The sequence below is a fragment of the Terrapene carolina genome, unplaced genomic scaffold (assembly GCF_002925995.2).
Source record: "Terrapene carolina triunguis isolate 2854851 unplaced genomic scaffold, T_m_triunguis-2.0 Scaffold23, whole genome shotgun sequence".
Taxonomy (NCBI): domain Eukaryota; kingdom Metazoa; phylum Chordata; order Testudines; family Emydidae; genus Terrapene; species Terrapene triunguis.
In genome coordinates this window covers 13683092-13700041 of record NW_020664374.1, presented here as the reverse complement: position 1 = coordinate 13700041, position 16950 = coordinate 13683092, and the positions used below count along the sequence as shown (strand labels likewise).

The 16950-nt window shown below is 38.8% G+C and overlaps 1 protein-coding gene across 1 annotated transcript in view; it reads right to left on the bottom strand.

Moving 5' to 3' along the window:
* Positions 1-16950, bottom strand: part of LOC113406226 (FERM and PDZ domain-containing protein 4-like) — a 424444-nt gene that overhangs the window by 256811 nt on the left and 150683 nt on the right. The gene's annotated exons all lie outside the window — the stretch shown is intronic.

The following is a 16950-nucleotide window of genomic DNA, read 5'->3' as shown; positions in this document are numbered from 1 at the left end:
TAGACAAACTGAACTCTCCTTTCTGGGGCATACAATTTCACAGGCTGGACTAAAACCTGATCCAGATCATATCCTGGCAATTTTAAATGCTCCTCCTCCAACAGATTTGCAAACCTTACGTTCTTTCTTGGGTCTTACCTCCTGGTATGCAAAATTCATTCCCAATTATGCTTCTGTCATTGAACCGTTATGAGAATTACTACAGAGAAGTTCAACCTTAGTGTGGACAACGGACGCACAAGTTAGTTTCGAAAGGGTGAAAGACTTGATTGTACATAGTCCAGTACTTGCATTATTCAGTCCCGCATTGCCCACAATTGTAACTACTGATGCTTCCGATTATGGACTTGGGGCTGTCCTCACACAACTTCATGAGGACAACACAGAGAGGACTGTTGCATTTGCTTCAAGGACACTAAGTAATGCTGAGAGAAAATATTCTACAGTTGAAAAAGAAGCACTTGCTTGCGTCTGGGCTACTGAAAAATGGAGAACTTACCTGTGGGGCCGCACGTTCAAGTTGCGCGCAGACCACAGCCCTTTGACGACGTTGCTCACCACGAAAGGACTTGGAAGAGCAGGATATCGTATAGCTATATGGTCTGCAAGACTACTTTCTTTCGATTACGAACTGGAATATAAGCCTGGAAACAAAAATGTGGTAGCTGATTGCCTTTCTCGCCTGCCTTTGCCTTCACCAGGTGGTCCACCGGAGGATGAGGATGTAGTAGTTGCGCTTATTACAAGCGCTCTTACTGCAGTTACAAGAGAACAATTTCAAGCTGCTTGTTCAGAATGTCCAATTCAACAAAAATTACGGGAATTTCTGACAAAGAGATGGCCCAGTAACCCTAAAAACCTTGACCCAGTTTTGCTGCCTTATTTTAGAGTTCGGGATGAACTTTCTTTGCTCGATGGCTGTGTGCTACGAGGTACACACCGGCTACTTGTGCCAGAAGAATTACAGTCAAAACTCATACACCTGGCACACGATACTCATCAAGGAATTGTCAGAACCAAACAACGACTACGGGATCTGTATTGGTGGCCAGGGATGGACTCTCAAACTGAAGCACTCATAAAATCCTGTGTCACTTGCCAAATGAATGATAAGACAGCAGTGACATGTACCCCTCCATTACAGCCTGTTCCTCTTCCTGAATCTGCATGGGAAAAAGTGGCGACTGACATTGTAGGACCCTTTGATACTGCTCCAATTGACTGTCGTTATGCCATCACTTTAATAGACTATTTCAGCAAATGGCCGGAGATAGCATTTACATCGCAAATTTGTTCTGCTACAGTAATTAAGTTCCTCTCTTCAGTTTTTAGCCGGGAAGGTAACTCCAAAGAACTGGTTTCAGATAATGGTAGTCAATTTACTTCCCTGGAGTTTGAAACTTTTCTAGCAGAGAGGAACATTTTACACAGGAGGTCATCCCTATATTACCCTCAAGCCAATGGGGAAATCGAACGGTTTAACAGAAGTTTGAAAGAGAGTTTGCAAACAGCTAAACTGGAAGGGCGATTGTGGATACCCTTCACTACTGATTTCTTGCAAGCATACCGGGCTACACGACATGGCACAACGCAAAGATCACCCGCAGAGTTACTTCATGGGAAACAGATGACTACTAAACTGAACATTGCTGGATTGTTAAAGGTACAACCTGATGCCCCACACAAGGATGATGTGAGAAAGACAGTTGAACAGAACCAAGCAAAGTCTAAGGCTTTCACAGGCAAACGGCGGGGTGCTAAGGAACCAAAGTTTGAGTGTGGTTCCTTTGTTAGAATACGAAAACCTGGAATCTTACGCAAAGGGGACCATAAATTCACAGCTCCTCTTAAAATCATAGAGAAGAAGGGACCTTACACCTATCGACTTTCTGATGGGCGGGTATGGAATGCTTCTTATCTTGCACCTGCCTATGCACCAAGAGGAGATTATGCCAACACCCAGTCTGCATTGGATGACTTCACTGTAGAACCAACACAACAAGACATTGCACTGGAACCGGGGCTTGAGAGACGGACTGTCAGATTCAGACGACCACCTGCCTGGACTAAAGACTATGTTATGTAGTATCTACAGTGTTTTCAGTGTAATATTCCTGCCAACAGTATAGTGTCTTGTTTCATATTTGTTCCTGTGGTTAGAACAACAATGTTTATTTTAATTTGGAAAGTTTCTTAAGAGAGGAGAGAATGTGGTGTTTAGATGCTGCATGTGATTATTAGAACTGGGAGCACTGGCTGTTGGGAGTCTGAAAGGACAGGAAACAGGAAGGAGGGGGGAGGAGTTGAGAAGACTGGGAGAGTTACGGAGTGTGCAGCTACAGCTTGGAAAAGAGACTTCCACTGTAAATAAAGTTCTGTTGAAGTTGTTAATACTTTGCTTGGTGGATACAACAGCCAGGCAGGGAGGAGTAAAAATATGGTATATTTAAACAGTCACTCTGTAGAGGACATCTGCAGTTTAAAGGAAAATGGTCAACTTAAAAAAAATAAAAATCGCATTCTGTCCATAAATAATTTACCTATTATTGTTCCCTATAGGTAACTGCTAAGATTACTATAAGCAAAAAATATTAGAGAAAATAATTCTGCATATCATTTGTTTACTCTGTGCATTTGATAGCACTCCGTATATAGAAAGCATTACTATTTCCTCCCTACTCTGTACAGGGAATCAGTTCCTCCTTCTACATGAGCAAAGCAAGAGGAATGAGTGAAAATAAAATGTCACTTTAAAAACAACAAAAATCAGCACCAGGACTCAAGGTCAGGTGTAGAACTTCATGTTATTTTAATTCATTTTTTAAAATAGACCAGTTTTAAGTTGATAATGTTCCTTTAAGTAATATAAAAGAATTTAAGACACTAGGCAATAATATTAACCCATACTGTCCAGAATAGATGTGTTAAGGCGTAAGGTGAGTCTTAAGCTGCTTCACAGAGTGTCCTAAGCATTCTGGTAAAACTTTTAAAACTTTCAAAACCTTCTTTGGTCGATCAACAAAAAAAATGCTCTACATTGAAAAACATTTCCAGAATCATACTCCTAGTACCTTTTTAGCAAAGCTTTCAAAGTCTGGAAATACTTAATGCTATCTCTGCATTAGCCTGGGATGTCATTATGTTGCTTTTATGATATCTCTGGAAGTAATCCTGACAACCTGAACTCTTCTGCTGCATCCCATGGTTTGATCAGGAAGCATTTTTCAATAGCACAGCACGAGTTTCTTGTCTATATTCTGTGCTTCCCACCTGCTCATATTTACTACTTTACTGCTTATACACACACTCAAAAAACAAGCTTCATGACTCTACATGAGCGAAAAGCAGCTGTCCCTGTCAGATATGTAAAATAAAGAAAAACCTCATCCTGCTTGTGATCACTGAACTACATACAGCCCTGTTTTACAAGTGCATACATATCCTCACATAACGTCTGGAAAATGTAAAGTAGAAATGGTTCTGAGCTGGAAAGTTTGGTTCAAGATCCAAGTTTCCTCAAAATTCAAGGTGTTCACATCCTGAATATTGGTTCAGGATAATTTCTGATGCACAAAATTAAAATATGAATGGACAATAGAATTTTCCTTGTAATTGATGTGGTACTTTTGTTTTTTGAAAAAGTTAGAACAATATGCCATAAAATAGATTATATTAAAGAAAAGCTGTTTGTGCCTAACTTATACTGTATTCTTAGGGAGACATGGTTTTAAAAAGTTAATTCTTGTAAAAATACAAAATCTTTAAAACAAGGTTAGAAAGACCAATGGCAACCAGGTCACACAAGTTAGAATGATCTAGAAGCAGCTTTAAATTTGTTTTACACACATTTTTCAGAGCTTCAGAATTGCCTAGTTTAGCCCCATTTTTCTCTTTCCCAGTTTTTTCCTTATCCCTTTACACACATCTAAATATCCACTACCTAAAACCAGAAATAAACAATGTAAACTAGCCCTTGATTGCATACTGCTCCTCTGGAAAGAGATTATAAAAAGAAAAATATATAGTTAGCATAGAGATTGGTGGCTCCTATGCTTATTATAGCAGCACTCAGGAAGAGGAAGTTTTTAAATATCGGTTGGTCATACCAGTTTTACCAGCTCCCAAAACCTAATGAGGCTCTAAAAGAAATAAAATGCTGAAGAGGAACAGTGGTTTGAGCATTGGCCTGCAAAACCCAGAGTTGTGAGTTCAATCCTTGAGGGGGCCATTTAGGAAGGGGGGGAACTGTCAGGGACAGTACTTGGTCCTGCTAGTGAAGGCAGGGGACTGGACTCTATGACCTTTCAAGGTCCCTTCCACTTCTATGAGATAGGTATATCTCCTTATATTATATTAATAGTTATGCTAAATATCTGCTGTGGCTCATGGTGACCATCCATTGCATACTTCAAGGGACATCTCTTATTTTGTGCCTAATGTCCCATGACTCACATCCAGTAAGGAGCTACCTGGAAGCATTTGTCTACATAAAAATTATGGCCAAACTTTTCAAACCTGGGGGCCTAAACCTATATTTAGGTTCTTAAATAAAAGCAGCCTGATATTCAGGGGTACTAACCATTTTCAATCATCTCTGTGGGGACTCAGCATCTGTGATAATCAGGCTATTTTTATTTGGGAGACTAATCACAGATTTAGGAGCTTAGCTTTGGGCTTGACAATATTTGCCTCAGCTTCCAAGCAAGTGTCATGCAAAGGCTAATATCCTGTGATCTAAAGGTATTATTTTATACCATAAACAACATATTGTATGTTGTATCTTAAAATGCGCTGTCCCCACATATCTTTTCAAACAATTGTTCTTTATTCCCTTACAATGTAAGTGGTTGCACTTCCTGTGCTCTGTTATGTAATGAACAACATGTAAAACCAAACCAAACTAAGTACCAATCAGAATTTACATTTATTATCTAAAGAGAAATTCAAAAGGATGGACCAAATACAACCTGTAGTTGTTTTTACATATTAAAAGAGAGGTATAAAAACTGATTACAATATGGGACATAGTGGTGGAACCCTCTTCTTCATATTTCACTTTACAATCTCCTTTTTCCTAAATTGAAAACGGATCCCTCCTCTCAAAACATCTAATTTGTTTCCTCTCTCTAGAAGCTATTTCTTCTGATATATTAGAACCCAGAAAAAAAAATTCTCCTCTCCAGCAACAACTGAACTACTGCTAATGTTTCAAAATACACCTTAAAATTGCTTAATGAAGAGTAGCTGGCAAATAGATGCCTTACAATATCCATGGCAGATTGAGCTTCTATAACTAGTGGAAATCCACCCTAACTCATCCTTCAGCAATTCCCCTATTAAATTCTCTTTCTCAGCAGCAAGTAATAAGACTCCAGTTAGCCACCAATTTCAGATCTCAGTTTCAGCCCCACATACTGTAAATGCTGCAGAAAATGCATGTTGTAACTATACCCTATTGGTGCATTCCCATTTCTTCCCAATGAAGCCTCCAGTGTCTAATTTTCTTGACTAGATGTTTGTCACTACAGCTTTGAAAATGGATACATTATGCATCACATTTGCAGATGGAGAACTCCAATTGTTGCTGGTCATTGCCCCACACCTATGACAACAGATGCTTGTTCAGCTTAATATGTCAATGCCCAACTCTAATATGCAGTGAATGTCAAGCTTCTGAAGTGGCAAACTGAAATCAAGCTTTGTCTAGCCCTGGAAATAATACCCTGTAGTGGGATGGGGGCTTGGCTAGTGAACTCGATGTTTTTCCGATCACTTTGTTAAATAAACTCTATTCCAGTTTGCAAAATCACTGTGCTCAATCTTTATAAAGAAACATTCTGCATTGTAGATTTGTCATGGTTCAGCACTTTGGCTCAGAACAGGAATGAAATACGAGCACTGAGATGTAAACAACAACTGCACTTTAGTTCTGCTAGATGGCTGTGAGTTATACCTAATCAATATAATAAACGACTTCGCTCCACACAAGAGTTTTGTTCACAGTTTAACTATTCAGACATTAGAAAAGCCAAAACTAGATCCCATTCGTTGTGTCAGAAAGATCATTCCTGATAATTAACACCTTTTTAAAGAAGCTGGTCTTAGTTTCTTAGAATTATCATTTGTAAATGTATAATTTATAAATGGAAGAAACCCAAAATCTTTTGTGATGTGAACATTCCAACAGAAACTAAATGCATGCAATATATAGATTATAGCTGAGAGAGTCATAAGGGCTTCCACTAGCCTACCTATCAGTCTCTGGAGAGGAACGTTCCTTCTGATTCATTGCCTTGCTTCCTTGTTTTATATTCGCCCTCTTTGTCATCTCTCAGCTCCAGCATGTCGAGAAGTCCCCCACTCCTTTTACAGAGATCCATTATTATTATCATCTGCAATTTAACCTGTCACAGAGTCCTTGGGAGTGCAGAACAGAACACAATGATTAACAGTTGTTTTTATAGCATTACCATCATCTCAGCCTCATTCCATCCTTTGGATGAGAAATTAAGACAAGGTCTTGCCCAACCTTGGTGGCTGTCTGGGTAAAAGTTAAGAGATCCAAATGCAATTCTGAAAACAGCTGGGTATCCTAGACTTTGTATGAACTATTGATGGCACCATTTTCATACACAAATAACTACTCTAACCAATTTCTTTATAAAATGCTTTGAGATTTTATAAGCTATCCAGGGCAGGACAATTTCACTGGTATATCCAGTAATCCCTATTCTAATCCAAAAATGATTATACTAATCATGAAAAGACAACTATTTCACTATTCCCTCAGATTAAGATGCTAGAAAACAGTATGGTGAATACATTAGACTGTAAACTCACTGGGGCATGAACTACTTATATTTGTGTCCTGTACAGTCCTAGTACAATGTCGTTTTAATAATAAATAACCAACAACCACACAGCAAACAAAAACCTTGTTTTCAATCGAAGTAGTACTCAACTCTTTTTTTTTTAAACACATAGCTAGCTCATTACTGGTTTCACAGCCTACAAGATACCTTTCATCTTTCTTTCATCTTGCATCTGTTTGTTTATTCCTGTGTCTCTGCTTAGGGTGAGCGTGTATTAATTTTTCTATAACAATTAATGGATTGCACTGCTTTCTAAGGCAATGAACTGAAGTTTCTTTGGGGGAAAAACCTCCAACAGCCACACAAAGTGTGGAATCTCCATCTTTGGAAAATGATCTCTGGAGGCAAAGAATGAAGACATTCTCAAGAAACTTGGGGAGGACATTTCATTTCTCATAATCTCATGTCACTCTATACAACGTGTCTAACCCAAAACATTCCCCATAAGGAAGCCGCTAGCAAAAATAAACAAAGATACACCTATCCCACAACATTTAGCAAAGGTATGTTTAGTGCAGGATCTAAGAGGGAATTGGTAAATGTTATTTCACCCCTTCCTTAGCATTCCTTCAATCCTTATGCATTTTAAAGCAGCTTCAAGTCTGTTCTAAACTGCATGAAGTTCACATACCCTCAATAAGATGTTCCAGTGCCCAGAGATAGCCGGAGTGCAACAGCTTTGACCACATCTCCTAGCTAGGCCGAGGGCTTTGAGGTATGTTGTGTAAGGTTAGCTCACTGGTTCACACCAGACAAATCATTAGCTGGCCCCCTATGCATAATGGCGAAGCTTTTGTACCCCCCATGCATATGGCCAAAAATGGCTTATGATCTCTCCCCGAAGATAACCATGTTAGAAAAAGAAGTTAAAATGCTCAACTGTGAAATCAGTGGGGCTCAACAAGAATCACGGGGATCAGTTTTCAAGACTGGAGCCTTAGTTTAATTTCAACGTCCCCCTGACACACAGCTAAATGCCAGGTCTACAAACTGAACCTGGGATTTTAAGTCAGACTTGATCAATTATGGTTTAGCCATCAACATTGGTACAGCAGGGTGTGATTATTGAGGTGTTTCTGGCTAATATTCATTCAAATTTGTTTTCATTCAATAACATGCCTAAACATATGTATATAGAATTATATCGAACAGATACAAAGCCATAAAGTAGAGATAAGTCTGCTATTTATTATGGAAAAAATGGTGGTTATTTCTCATTTCCTTGCCCACTGGTCTGAGCTCTCTTCCTAATGAGTCTTGCTCCATTGTGATGGGGACTCTAATCGGGTGAAATCACATAGCCCATTGTTGTCCCACTGCATTAACCCAAGCCAACATGGCTTTTTTAGCCAGCATTAAGAGCAAAGGAGCTCTAATAACTATTTCATGAAGTCTTAATGTCATTAATGCCAAGGATATCTCACTGGGATATTACAGGAACAACACTTTCCAACACGTCCTTTATTGTGTTGCATCACGTCATGCTGAAAAGGTTGTATTACTTTACATGACCATATTACATGAAAATAGTGAGTGTCTTATAATTCACATTTATTACAAATGCTTCCCTCTCTTTTTTATATTGCTATTTTATATTTTTATAATGTTCAAAGATATATATGCATGCAAAATGTTTCATGGCACCATGGAGAGCAACAAAATTCTGTAAGCAACACTTCTTCTGCAATAGGCATTGCTTACTCTTTGAAGAAACAAGAGCCATACAAATCTTGCTGTAATTTATTCTATTTTCTATCTCCCTATTAAAATCTTACATCAGGTGGTGACAATCTGCTAGAAGTTTATTTTTAGTTGGCATTGTATATTGTATCTCTAACACAATCCTTTTCTATTTATTAAATATAATATAATATAGTCAGTTCCAGAGACTGTCTCTAGAACTCATTCCTCACATATCTGCCACATAATAGAGAACTACAGAATCCTGTACAGTGTAATCACATGAGCAATTACTAAATATCAGTGCAGGTTTTTCAACACACTTACTGAATTCATCCAGCCCTTCTTTGCAAACTGACAACTTCTTCCTTTACAGATTCATTTTAAACACACACTCACTCTCACTCTAGCTTTGTTTATGGTCTTTCAACTAATAATGTGATTTTCTTCTCCAAGCCCATAGATAAAACTAATTATGGAACTTTGACATTTACATTCTCTGTCATCTTAAACATAGAGGAGAAGAAAGTCTTGAAAACTGAAAAAAAAAGTTTTTCAGTAAGATATGAGGAAAGATTTTCAAAGGCATAAATAGCAGTGAGACAACCAACTCCCTTTGAAAGTCAGTGGGAGCTGAAGACCTAACTGCCCTTTGTGTCTATGAAGTTATCATCCTATGTGTTTTATACACAAAAATGTCTGCAATAAACAAAGAGGACTTTTATTTGATCATAAATTAGGTGTCCTAATCATCTTTCTCCCTGTAGACCATCACTGCACTCCTTCTCACACTATTCACATGCCCTTAAACATTTTCTCCTGGTTTCTAGTCTAACAGTGAGAGTAATTAACCATTAGAACAGGGGTTCCCAAACTTGGTTCATGGCTTGTTCAGGGTAAACCCCTGGCGAGCCGCAAGACGCTTTGTTTATCTGAGCATCCACAGGCACGGCCGCTCGCAGCTCCCAGCAGCTCCCATTGGCCAGGAACAGCGAACCGCAACCATTGGGAGCTGCGAGCGGCCGTACCTGCGGACGCTCAGGTAAACAAAGTGCCTCGCGGACCGCCAGGGTCTTACCCTGAACAAGCTGCGAACCAAGTTTGGGAAATCCTGCATTAGAAGAACTTACTTAGGTATGTGCTGGATCCTCTATCACTTGAAATCTTCAAATCAAGGTTGGATTTTTGTTTTCAGAAATTGTGCTACAGACCAATTATGCTACAATTGTGGCCCACTACAGAGTAACTGGCACTTTTCTGTTAAGCATCTTAAAAAAATCTGGTACTGGCTAGTGTGAGACAGAAGACAATGGACTAGGCAGACCTTCGTAATCTGATCTGGTATGGCAATTCCTACATAACTAGAATAAAAGGAGCAATTGAATATCAAAATGTAACTTGCATCAAAAACTGAAGTTAAATTAAATCAGCAGAACTCAAGAGACTCCACAATAACATATTTCTAAATCAGATTTGGCAAAAAATATAAATTCACTTTTCTCAGCCTTCTTTTCTGTGTAGCCTGGACTATACAATTTTAAAATTACAACCTACTAGTTCTGGAACAAGCCACAGCTTTATTACACTAGATCTTGTGATTCATTAAAATCAAGAAAAATGAATGCAGAATCCCACTAGTGTCATCATCACGTGTTTGCTAATTTCATGTCTTAGAAGACAACTTATCTTCCATTTGAAATTTTTCCCCTTTAAACTAAATGGTGACCAAAAAGAGGAATAAATGATGACATACTATAGGTCAGGACTTCTCTATTGTCTTTCTAGGAATTTCTATGGTCCTTCATTGATGGTTTCCAAGAACCTCAGAATAATCGTTCTGAGTTTATCTTCAACCCCCCACTGAAGTAGGGCAGTATTATTATTGGAAACTAAGGCATGGATGGGATGCACATAAGACTGTAGCACAGCCAGAAACTGAATCCAGCTCTCCTGAGTCACAGTCTAGTGATTTAAGCACAAGACCATTCCTCTCAGACCATACTTCCATACTCAATAAGTATGCTTCAAATATTACCACCATCCGAACGCACGTGCGCACACACACACACACACACGCACACACACAATCAGGAGTGGCCCTAGTTGTTTTGCCCGCTAGAAAGCAAAATATTTTTGGTGCCGTTTGCCTTCCCTGGAAACTGAGCAAAGAACCAAACCAACAGAAACAAACAAGCAAAAAAAACCCAAAGCCAGCCAATCACTGGAGGAGAAATAAAAGGCCTACCAGTCACAGCAGAGCAAAAATTCCCAGCAAATCAAAGAGGAGGGGGCAAAAAGGCCAACAGCACAATGCCCCCTGGAAGGTGGTGACCACCCTGCTAGATTGCTCCTAGAACCAACCCTGCATGTAATTCCTATACTTAGCCTTGCAGTTCCATGTCTGCACATACACTTAAGGCTAAATAAGACTAAGTATTTCCACAGAAGAAGAACTTCATGGACAGCAGTGGCAAAGTTCCCCCCCCCCCCCCAAACACAAGGATGAGTCCCGTCCCCCCAAAAAATCTCAGCTCTGATTTTTACTTGTCTTGAGAAATCAATTTAATTCCTCACTAGCAAGGATCAATAGGCAGGTTTTAACAGGTATCTCCATTTCCAAAACCTCCAACACTAGTACATCAGACACCTTCACAGCTTTCTGCATCAGCTATAGAAACTGGGACCACATTAGCTAACACCCAGTTCTGAAAACTATGGACATGATTTCCATTGCTCTCACACTTGATAGTAGAGAAGATGCCCAAAGGGGCCATCTGTTTGTCACTCTGTAGTATATACATTAAAATTTACTGGGAGAGACTGTAGAGGTTGACCAAGAAAATTAAAACCTAACATATAATATTGATTCCAACTTGAGAACTGGCTAAGAGCTGTTCTTTAGTAAATCCACAGAAAGGAGAGACGGTCAAACAAATATGTAAATGTATTGGTTGACTGGTTATTATTGGTTTGTTACTGAATCAGAGGCCTCAGTGCATAAGAGCACTAGGGCTAGATTAGTTCTGATAGTGGGTGGTATTCAGCAAAATGGGTTGACCCCCATCTTAGCAAAGTAAGCAAGAAGACTCCTTCAAGCACCCTCCTGACATGATGAACAATATGCAGCTCTAAAGTGCATAAAACATTAATCTTGAGATTTCAGAAAAGCCAGAAACTAACTTTTATCACATACACTTGTTAAATGTTCACTAACAATGTTTTGATTTTACCCTGACTTCTTTCAGATAATCCCAAGAGAAAAATTGAGATGATAGGCGTCTCTGAAAAAGCAATTAAAAACAGACAAATTGGTGAAAATATATTATTTGATAACATCAAAATCTAATTGAATTGTCCATCAGATTTGAAATGGTTGTCCATCCCACATGAAGGTTAGTCTCTTATCTCAGCAATTCTGAGAAATGGTAATATTCAAAGGTATGTTATTCCTTTTTCTTGCATTTCCACAGGCACAACAAAGAGTTGTCTGCCAGTCTCTACCACCAAGAAAAAAGAATATTTCACCCCAGAGTGCTGGACATGTGATGAAGGCACTAGGAAAATCCCTTGGACTGTAATTATATTGCCAGACTATTTCTTCCCTTCTCTAACATGGGACATTTACTGGAATCTGAGAGGGCATCCAGCTCCTTCACAATAACCTACAGTGCAAGAAACAGTAGACTACACTAACAATTCCACATAGGACTGAATAACAATGATGTGCACGTAATACTTTGGTGTAAAAATACAGCTAGGAAAATCATCCATTCTGAAAGTCCATTAGACAGACACCCAGGGCACATTATGAGAGCATTTATTTTTATTTGCACAGCATGCTTTATTACACTAGATCTTGTGATTCATGTCGTTCTAGTGTCCAGTACCATTGCTGTAGTTCCAACACTGTGCAAACAATCCCCCAACCCCCACACACATACCCACGATTATAAACACAAAATTACCACTCTATATAGAAATGTCAATTGTTATGAATGTTCATTAGTGCGTGGTTTATGACAAGTGATAAAAATGGTATTAGGACCATTTGATGTATATTGTTCATCTGACAATATTACTGCATTCCAATTCCCCGAGATAGCGTGCATGGAACATGTTATTACCTACAATGCTGTTGTTGTAAAGCTTTTAAATTACAACCAATCAAGAAAGAAATTTATTATGCATGTGAGCTCAGCTTACACCTATGCAGAACTTGGATCCAAAGAGTGTGTAAAGAGACATGCCAAAGCAGCCATGAGATACTACTGGTTACACAACTGCTATACACTTATTTTTTCCATGAATACTAACCACAGATAGTTTTTGACGTGCCAGCTACAAAACAGAATTTGCATTTGTGAAGTAAATCAGGTTTCTTTAACTCAAGAACTTTTTTTTTTAAAAGTGACATTTCCCCCCACAGAAAGTATTGCAGATTACATTCACCTAGCAAGTGAACACCATTTGCATCACACATAGCCACATCAAAAGTTTCTTTGGATTTGTATCCCTGCAAAACCTTTCACACCCACCCAGTGTAGTTTGGGGTGGGGAAGAGCTCCAGTCAGGCAAATAGGGCCACGTGTTTAGGGGCAGATGAGAGGGCAATGCCTCCCCTGCCCCCAAACTATGCCCATGCCCCCACTGCTGCATCATGAAGAAAAGAAAAAAAAAGGATTCTCAGCATTACAGTCCTGTAAAAGAAGCCTTCGATTCTCAGACTTTAATAGCCCTGACAACACCTGTGTTATGTATTTCCTTAAATATTAAGAAAAAATGTTATTGGGTAGCAGTGCGTAACTGATAGCTAGATACAAAGGTAGAGGCACTTTCAAAGGAAAAGAAAGTTCTTTCCTTCAACTTGAAAAATAGACCAGTAATTTACAAGAATATATAAATGTCTTAGCACTCTAACTCTTCTCTTTGGAAAAACTATAAGAAAACATTGGACAAAACAGAAATAACCTTGTATGCATCTGCAGTCTTACCTTTTCCTTACTGTGATCAGTTAGTGTTCTTCTTAAAATATCCCACAGAGACGCAAGATGATGCCTGTACCTCACCCAAAAGGGGTATCTGACTCCATGTAATCACTCAATGCAGTATGGAGAAAATGTTCAAGTTCAGGTTCAGTGCTCTGTACCTTGGTTTATAAGCTGTTGTAAATACCAAGTGATAGAAACAATCATGTCAGCTGCAGAGCCCTTATTTTTTTTAAAACAATTGCTTGGTCTAGGAAATGCCACATGCATGGAATTATCATCTTTTTTTTTTCCAGCTCCAGCTGCAGTGCTGTCACAATTTAGTAAAAAAACAAAAAGAAGGACGCAAAAACCTGGAAAGGCATTTCTCATCCTTTTTCCCTCCCAGAAAAATGCTATCTATCCCATCTCAGGGATGCAACCACAAGTGAAAAAAATTATGAAGATCTAACTTTATTGTAAAACAGTTTTGGTTTAATTTCATCCAGCCCAGTGCTGTGCAGCAATCCAAAATCTTGCCAATGATTTTTTGAAGTACACGTTCAGTATACATGGAGGCCAGCAGATAAAATATCCAATAAACAGCAGTATGAGCAGCAGACAGCTTAACCTTTCTCCTGTCTTTAAAAAATGCCAGGCTGTTCTCTGTTTGCTCAAGACTCTTCTTTTACCAACATTCAGTTTGAATGAGCCGGTGCAAATGCACTGCTCAGCCTCTCATGAGAACAGGATGCATTTATGTGAAACATGAGGAGAATGCCTAATGCTGAAACATACTCTCTGCATCCTCAATGAGGTTTTATTACAAGGCTCTCTTACATTTCACTGGCATGTATTATCATGCCTGTAATTAGTCCACATTTTACAATTATTCATTATATGTATACTTGTATATATATTCTGTATATACACATATATTAGATATACATTCGGTGTAAAAATAGAAATAGAAATTATAATGTGTGTCCCCCATGGATTTCCAATAAAGTGGACAAATTCTATTATATCTGTATGATAACCCAATAAGGAAGATTTTTGAATAACAATCTAATTTATTTACTGGTACTGTTCACGTGTGACGTGAACATGTGCATTATTGTACGTTCTATTTGTATTTTACACAGATAACTTACTGGACATTAAGACCCTTAGAAATATAACAAGATATTATTGTCAATACTGGACTAAAAATAATTGTGCTTTATCCCCTTTATTAGTAATCCATGTGACACACATTAATTTCTAAAGCTCCATGATAGTAATTTGCATAATAATCGTAAAAACTAAATATACTGAACTATCCAGATTCTGTAGTCCTTTAAAGACGACTATATTGTAATGTTAAGCGTTTGGACACTGCAGGGTGATTTTGCAAATTATTCCTTCTATACTGCTTTTCATATTAGGTCATCCTTCTTGGGTTGGGATAACTAGATTTAACCAGCCGTCAAAAAATAACTAACAGGCTTGGCAAACACTGAGTTTTTCTTGCCATCCACATATAATTCTACAGTTCTCAACCATTAAATTATTATTTATATTAAGTAGCACTTCCACACATTTAGGAAATCCCAGTCTCTGCCCAGAGAGCTCACATTCCAAGACAGCAAGCAAGAAATTGGGGGGGGGGGGAAGAGGGTTTAAACTATGGTCATCTAGCCATAACAACAAAAACAGGTAGTCTGTTTTCAACTTATTGGGGCAAAGGTGCTGGTTTGCTCCCTGCTCAGAACAGTCACCAAACTTTGAAGCATGATTGACAAAGATTCTGCATCCTATCTCACCATCATCTCCTCCACATCTCCTTTTAGTCAAAGAAAAATGAAAAAAGATTACTAACCTTAAATTATGTTGCCTCTTTTTTTTTTTTTGGTTTTTAAATCTATTTTTGTTTATCTTCTTGCTTTCATCAAATCCCCCATTTCATTCCTTTTAACTCTACATTACAATTCTTCAGTCTCCTTATTTATTTGCCTATCACTGAGCTACCTCCTTCTTATAACATCTTTTCTTCATTACCACCTGCACTCTGAGGTTGCACTCTTCATGAATTCTTCACATTTGGCAACAGCTGCATCCTACCACTTGCATTCTGGGACTTGGTACACCAAGAATATTAAATTTGCAGCTAATGCTGGTGACACGCTGTTTCCAGAAAATAGGTATTTCAGACTTGCACTTGCCTCACTTTGCTTGATAGGGAGTTTCAGAAAGGCCATGCGTGTTCTGAGAAATGCTCTGCTCTCACAATAGCTGCAGTATTGCAGGGCTGCCCAGGAAATTACAGTAAAAGTCATCAGTGCCTTTTATGACCTAGTATGACAAGCTGGTATTATGCCAGTATAACACACTAGTTCAGTTCAAACCTTGTTGGTACTTACCGCTTTTCAAGTAAATTCCCTGGTAATTTATAGGGATTAGAAAAGTTGCACAAAGGCTTTCAAGTTTCTTCCTTATGTACAAACAATTGTTTGTGGAGTGAGGTACCGGTAATATTAATGGTGAATAAGGATGGCAGGATTATCTGGCTCTTAGGTATTTAGTTCTCTACCTGCTTTTTTCCTTTTTCTTTCTTTCTTTCTTTTTTTTTTTTTGAGGGGGTGGGTAGGTGATGGGGAGGGAGGGCAGAGGGGAAGTGGGGAGAGGATGAAGGAGAAAGGGTAGCTTGCAAAAATGTAGGATAAGATTCCACTGAGTTCCTTTATGAGTTTTGCATCCAATTAGGCATAAAATAGTCAATTGGTGCAGCATATATATATATTGGTAGAAAAGGTCAAGTAGTATCATTTCTGTCCTGTCAAGTCTCCATTGGAATGTGACCCTAATTTCTTTCATGGATGAAGGCACAGAAGGAGCAATTGTATTCCTATCAAAGTTATAATGAAAATTTGCGCTCAGAATCAGAGCTCTGCCAAAGTACTGCTGCTGGGAGGATTAAATTAGCTAATGTAGGTAAAGCATTTTCAAGATGAAAATTATAGTAATAATGTATGTATTATTATGGCTTGAATTGGGATTTTTCTTTTGGCTTCATCCAGTATTTTTTATGTGAAAGATTCTGACCCTGTAAAGACTCATGCCATGGATAATTTTATATAAATTTTGCAGGTTTAGACTATTACTATTGGGGTATCTTTTGCTCTCTGTTTTATTTGTTGCTGTAAGCTTATTAAAATGATGTGACCAAACACCCGGTCAAAAAGGAATCCTGACAGCTCCGGTCAACATTGCTGACCGGGCCGTTGAATGTCCAGTTTGCGGTGCCGCAGCGGGGCTGGCAGGCTCCCTGCTAATGCCACGGCCTGTGCAACTCCCGGGTCCGGAAGCAGCCGACATATCCGGCTCCTAGCCTTAGGGGCTGCCAGAGGAGGCGGGGGTGGTGGGGAGGAGTCTGCAGGAGCAGCTCCCATTGG